Below are 6,570 nucleotides of genomic sequence, written 5' to 3' on the forward strand. Positions count from 1 at the left end.
GACCAGCCCCTTGACCGATCTCACCCGAAAGGGTGCTCCGGATCTGGTTCAGTGGACGGGGCCGTGCCAGGCGACGTTTGTGCAGGTGAAAAAGTCTCTCTGTGGGGAGCCGCTGCTTCACACTCCTAACTTTTCCCTCCCTTTTGTTCTGCAGACTGACGCCTCGAACAGAGGGCTGGGGGCCGTTTTGTCCCAGCGGGTAAGGGGGGCCGACCGTCCCGTTCTTTACATCAGCCGGAAGCTGGCGGAGCGTGAAAGACGGTACAGCACTGTGGAGAAGGAGTGCTTGGCTATCCGGTGGGCGGTCGACTCCCTTCGCTATTACCTCCTGGGGCGCTCATTCACCCTCTGCTTGGACCACGCCCCGCTGCAGTGGCTCCACCGCATGAAAGATGCCAACGCCTGGATCACCCGGTGGTATCTGGCTTTACAGCCCTTTAAGTTCAAGGTGGTCCATAGGCCGGGGGCGCAGATGGCAGTGGCCGATTTCCTCTCTCGCTCGCGGGGGGGGGGGGAGTAGGTTCGGCCGGAAGGCTCCCCGGCCTCAGTCGGGCGGTGGGGGTATGTGGCGGAGGTGTGGTCCGGGGCGCGGCTGCAGGGGAGGAATGGTGCAGTGAGCTCAACGGGGCGGTGCGGGTGAGAACAGCTGATGGCGATTTGGACTGATGGTGGTTTTCCTTCCCTTTATATAGTGAGGTGGAGAGGAGCGGAGGAGGAAGACTCTGCGGGAACCGACCGCTGTCAGACGGTGTTCTGTTATAATTCCGTGGACACTCTCAATAAATGTGGAATCTGATGATAACGACCTGTGTGTGGGTGTATCTGTGCATAGCGTACGTCACACGCTTTTATCGTTAACTCGGTTTTCCTGGGTCTTTTCAGGTGTGTTATGAATAAATCTTCTTTTTTCGGTACCGGTACTAGTTTTATTTTGTTGTATTTATCCACAACACCTTAAAGGCCGGTCCGTGAAAATATTGTCGGGCATAAAAGGTTGGGGACCGCTGGGCTAATCTAGCTAACGAATTAACAACAGAGCGATTTTAGAACTATAAGATGACAAGCTGTGTGTCTTTTTTTATAACAGTGACATGGTTGTATTTACCTTAATTAAACGAGTCGTCAGTCGCGGTAAACCAGCAAAAAAACTTGAGTCACCGGGCTACGTAAAAAGTGTAGAGGGGCGTGTTAGCAGTCACGTCCAGCGGGTGTGTAGGTGGGAGCCTTACACAGTCGCTCCACCTCAAGTCACTACTGTGCAGACTCTGGCTCCAAAAATGCAAGATGACGGCCTCCACAAGCGGGGTATTTTGGCTTCATTTTTGCACAATGGTAGGAGGTGGTGGATGTCACTACCCGATCCGTACCAGAAACCCGATCGGTACCCCGCATGCGCAAATCTTACGTCACTTCCTCTCTTTGCCAACATTGCGACATTCAATATATTTGAATGATACGATTAGCACCCAGTTAGCTCCTAGCATTTCTCAACACCTCTGCCTCCTTTTCGACTGCCCGGGACATTTAAACAATAGATAATCCGTATAAAAACAAATTCATGCTTTTCTCCTCCACAGAGAGCGTCCCCCGATTGAACAACAGCGCCCTAAAATAATAACAATGGCGCCTAATTACAGACTTAATAATATTGACTTAGTAATGTGTCATGTAAAGATTCATCAGCCAGATTAAGTGTTTACTGACAATTGACAGTGATAGCAGACATCATCATCACTATTCCAACAATCCTCTCCTCACAGACAAGCATAAACTCACTCGACTATCACTAAATCAAATTTAACACGCATTTGTAATGACGCTGCTTCAGTTTATAATAGGGTTGATTCGCTCAGTCAGCAGGTGGCGGTATCCTCGTACACTGGGGAGTAAACTGCCATTCAAATAAAATTTGAATTTGAATTTAAACGAACAGAAGAAGAAGAAAACCCCTGCACATATGCGGTACGGATCGGGTAGAACCGGTTTGTATGGTCCGACTTTACACATGCGCAGTAAGGATCGGAGAGTCCTGATCCGTAACTATCTTTTTATTTTTCGTTTTTGTCTACATTATATTGAAATGTTTCATTATTGCAAACATTTTAAGATATACTTATTATTCTTAACATCTTAACAGATACTCTGACCTGTAACTATCGTAAAACGCTTTGAACAGAAGTAGACACCTTTCGCGCATGCGGGGTACCGATCGGGTTTCCGGTAAGGATCGGGTAGTGACAGTGTCGCGTCGTCCATCTTTTCTACAGTCAATGGTCCACCCCATTCTGGAACATTCTTCATTTCGCGCCCTTGGACAAAGCTGACAGTTAAGTTGGCAATTTTTGGATTAAGTGCATCTTTGAGCTACGGACTTATTTTCTGCACTAAGGGTAAGAACCTTTTGACTTAATTTGAATCCCTAAGTATAAATGAAATGTTTACAAAGTTATGATGCTGCAAAGTAATGTATGGCACAAGTGCTGGCGAACCTTTTCCTAGCACTCAAGCAAGGCTAAGCTAGTTGAAATTTTTACGTAATGTTGGATTTAGCCAATTTTCACAGTTTGAAAGCATTGTCTGGTGTCCTGTATACTGCTTACCTTGCACCAAAATTAATGACTGCGTGTACTTAACATCAAGTTGTACTTAAACATTATCTTGGTTTTTCTCTATGATTAGTATTAATAAAGGACTTTATTAGACCAATTTAACGAAGTTCAAATTTTTTAAGAGGAATATGGGAGGGTATTTTCACTATCACAGCAACCAAAATTGCTTTGGTGTTGTCTTTCTTAGCTTCATTCCTCACAGCTAAGTGAGGAGGGTAGGCCATGGCCATGAGCAACTAGTCCCCAGCTTTTGCCCCTGTGTCAGGACCATGCACAGCAGTCAGAGAGGCAGATCAGTGAGCACTCTATTTCTGTAGAAGACGTCATCATTTTTCAGTTTTCTTATTCTCATTTTTCCAGAAAAAACAAATAAAATATAGGTGTTCTTGATTTGTTTGGGGGTTTTTTTTATACACACTTTAGTATGCAACTTTATATGTGTAGTTGTTTTAGTGAGAACTTCATCAGAAATAGTGTACTGACTCTAGAATCTGTCTCTTACTGTTGTGCAAGCTCTGTACATGAGGGAAACTGATTATTTAAGCAGAACTGATGGGTCTTGTTAGGGCCACAGTGCCAACTTCTTTTACTATGATTGCTGTGGCCCTCCTTTTTTCCTTTTTGTAATGTATATTTAGCTAGAATTTACACATTTATTTATTTATAAAAAAGAAAAGCAATTGCTCTTTGGATGTGGTTCTAAAGATCTGTGACCTTTAAGTGTTTGTCTGATGCCTGATTTGTGCATGCACACTGTTATTTTAATTTGTTTCATTATGGCTTAAATTTGTTTGAATTTTGTGCATGCTCCTTTATCAGCCTTCCTGCATGGACAGCTTGTGTGGTTATTGGCCAGGAGGGTTTGCAATTATCTCAAAACTTGAGATGTTTGTTGTTTTGATTATGACTTGGCTGACTATGGCTACTTATAAATTGCATAATCACACTATTAAATAAATATGTTATTAGTATCTGTATATTGGTTTGATTTTGCTGTTGGACAGTGGAGTGAATAGTAGCAAGGGTTATGTGTGGTTTATTTCTTTCTTTATTTTTACACACTTTGACATAAGAAGCAGTGTATATTTCAAAATTCATTTCTATTCAAAATTTGATGCATGCCAGAAATATACTAGTAGGAATCTTTTTTTGAGTTTGTAACAATTAGAATTGTTACTTTATAAAGCGATGTCAGGGTCCTTTATTGTAATAAAACAGCAGATGTCTTTATGCTAGAGCTGGGTGATATAAGATTTTTTCATATCACGATATGTTTTTTTCATTTCAGGTGATAACGATATATATCACGATATAAGCCAAATAACTATATTTGTAAGATTTAAATGTGCCGTTGCTCACAAGTAAAATGTGAAATAATCAGCAGCTTGTTTTTATTTAAATATTTATTTCCCATAATAAGTTCAACAGGGTAGATCTACTTAAGGAACATGAGACTTTTCAGATAAATAAAGGCAAATATTGCAAACTACACAAAAGGCAGCCGCTAAAGCGTTTAAGTTTCAAAATAGAACAAACAAAACAGACTACTAAATTGTCAATTCCACTTAGAAACAAAAAATAAATAAAAATAAATCTTAGTTTGTTTTACAGAAGAACAGAAAAAATTAACTAACTTTTGTCAATATCAAATAAATTGAGAACTAAAAGGAAATTCTCAGTCTCTCCTTGTTGTATAGCTGAGCTTTTCAAACAGTTTTAACAGTTACTTTAGTCTGACAAAAGCCGAATGATGAATTAGCGCTTCCAGTCAGAGATTGAGCATGTATTTCCAGACTTGCTTTCTGCACATTTACAGTGCACGCTACTCTGTTTTTTGTCAGACTTGAAATAGCAGAAAAACCTTCACACTACGGAACTTCTGTGGCTCTTCCATTCGACAATCTCTCCGGCATTGGAACCATCATCTGTTTTATCTTCGGTAACCTTCGGTCACGCTCTAGGTTGATTTTTCTCTAGTCAGCACACTCATTTTCTCCATTACCCGGGCGGCACGGCGGCTGGCTGCTTCCCAAACAAATACACATGTGCGGCTTGGCACTTCTGCTGTACATAACAAGTCACGTGACGTGACGCTGCGGCTGTGATTGGTTCTGCTCTGCGCTACTTAATTTGGATTGGCTTTTTTTTTTTAAGAGGGCAAAAGAGACGAGGCCTATCGCAAAAGTTTAATTTTTCTATCGAGAAAAAGTTATTTCGCAATACATATCGTTATCGTTCTATCGCCCAGCTCTACTTTATGCCAAAGTAACTGAGGATAAAACACAGAAAAAAATGAAGGAGATTTTCCTGGAGTGGCTTTTTAAATCAGATTTAAATCAGATTCTGCAGTTGAACAAAAACTGAAGAAAACCATGAATCAATATATGAACATTACCTGATGCTGCTGAAGTAAAGCAGAGCAAAGTTACAGAGGTTTTATTAGAGGTTTTATTAGAGAACAAGCTGAGTCTTTTGCAATTTGGCATAATTTGGCACAAAAAAAACAACTGACAACAGTGCTAAGCACAACCGTACACTGATGTATAATAAGCAAGGGAATAATGTGGAAAACAGATTTCAGATGGGGAAAGTTTTCTTGAAGTACACTATGAGAGAGCTGTGCAGGAAGTGTGATTTTTACACTTTTTTATTTTATTTATTTTTTTTAAATCGTGGTGGAAACAAGACAGCAAGAGGGAATTAATGACAGTATTTATCAAATGTAAAGCGTACTTTGGATCTTATTTTGCTGCTGGTTCAGTTAATTTTGGTTGGAGAGTGATAAAACCTCGAGCTTCAGAATCTGTGAGCTGTCTTTCAGAAAGCAATGGAGCAATCTGAGAGGACAAAGAGCTCAGAGGAAAATAAAATGAGTCAGAGCATCATCAGGACTTAATTTTGTACTCTGATTCTTTTGAGAATAAAACACTTGAGGAAGAGCACTATGATTGCGATGAACATGCTAAAGATTATGTTTTCATGAAATTTCTGTTGATTAAAGGACTGATGAGACTTTGTGCTATGGCCAACAAAGAGCACCAGTTTGGGGTGTCACTTTGAACGAGCTGTGTGTGGGATATGGGGGTAAAGCGCAAGCTTATTTATCTTTGGTTAAAAGGTCCCCGAAAATGCAAAATTCTAACTGATTTCAGCATTCATGGTTTCTGTCAGGCAATATTTGCCTTAAAGTTTTGCAAGGAAACCAAGGTCTCTCATTTAAAAATTAGCACGTGGAAAGTAACTGAATTGAGACAAGTTTTGCTTTACACAAGCCCAGTTGTTCTACTGAATAATATACCAAGCCAAATGTATAGATGCTTTATACTGTTATCTGTACCTATAAGAATTCTTCTAAGTCCTGAGTTGTATATTGATAACTGACCATGATTATGCAGAGGATGTTTTGAAGCAGTTTGTGAAAGATTTTGCTTTGATTTATGGTCTTGACTTTGTTGGTTATAATATACATTCTTTAATACACCTAGCTCAAGATGTCCGGAAGTTTGGCCCTTTAGACAGCATTTCCTGCTTCCCATTTGATATGGAACTCCAAAGTGTTCAAAATTAAATAAATAAATAGGTCAAGATGAAATAAATAACTATGTGAATAAATAAGACACAGATATGTAATGTGAGAATGATATTGTGAAATAATGGAACACATTTTGAAAAAAATGCTCATTATTGTGAAATATATTGCATTCTGCTATATAAATTTACTTATTATTGTGAAATATTATTTCATGGTCATTATTTTTCACAATAACAGAGATTATTCCTGAGGCATTTTATTTATTTCCAGCCGTTTTTAGTCCAAAATGACCTTTTTTCAAAGTCAGTCTTTATTTCAAAATCCCGTTTTTCCCGATGGTCTATTTATTTCATAATGCGACTTTTCAGCAGAATGACTTTGTCTGTCAATCAATGTAAGTGGGCTGGACCTTTGCACCTATTGGCTTAT

At 39.8% G+C, this 6,570-nt stretch overlaps 1 long non-coding RNA gene across 1 annotated transcript; it reads left to right on the forward strand.

Annotated features, from left to right (window-relative positions):
• The first annotated feature begins 1,968 nt into the window (after positions 1 to 1,968).
• Positions 1,969 to 6,141, forward strand: LOC309716556. Its single transcript, XR_014279465.1, has 3 exons — positions 1,969 to 2,036; positions 2,268 to 2,390; positions 6,095 to 6,141. It is a non-coding gene; the product is annotated as an uncharacterized lncRNA (long non-coding RNA).
• The last annotated feature ends 429 nt before the right edge of the window (positions 6,142 to 6,570 follow it).

This window comes from Aulonocara stuartgranti, assembly GCF_965226115.1.
Source record: "Aulonocara stuartgranti genome assembly, chromosome: 11".
NCBI lineage: Eukaryota > Metazoa > Chordata > Actinopteri > Cichliformes > Cichlidae > Aulonocara > Aulonocara stuartgranti.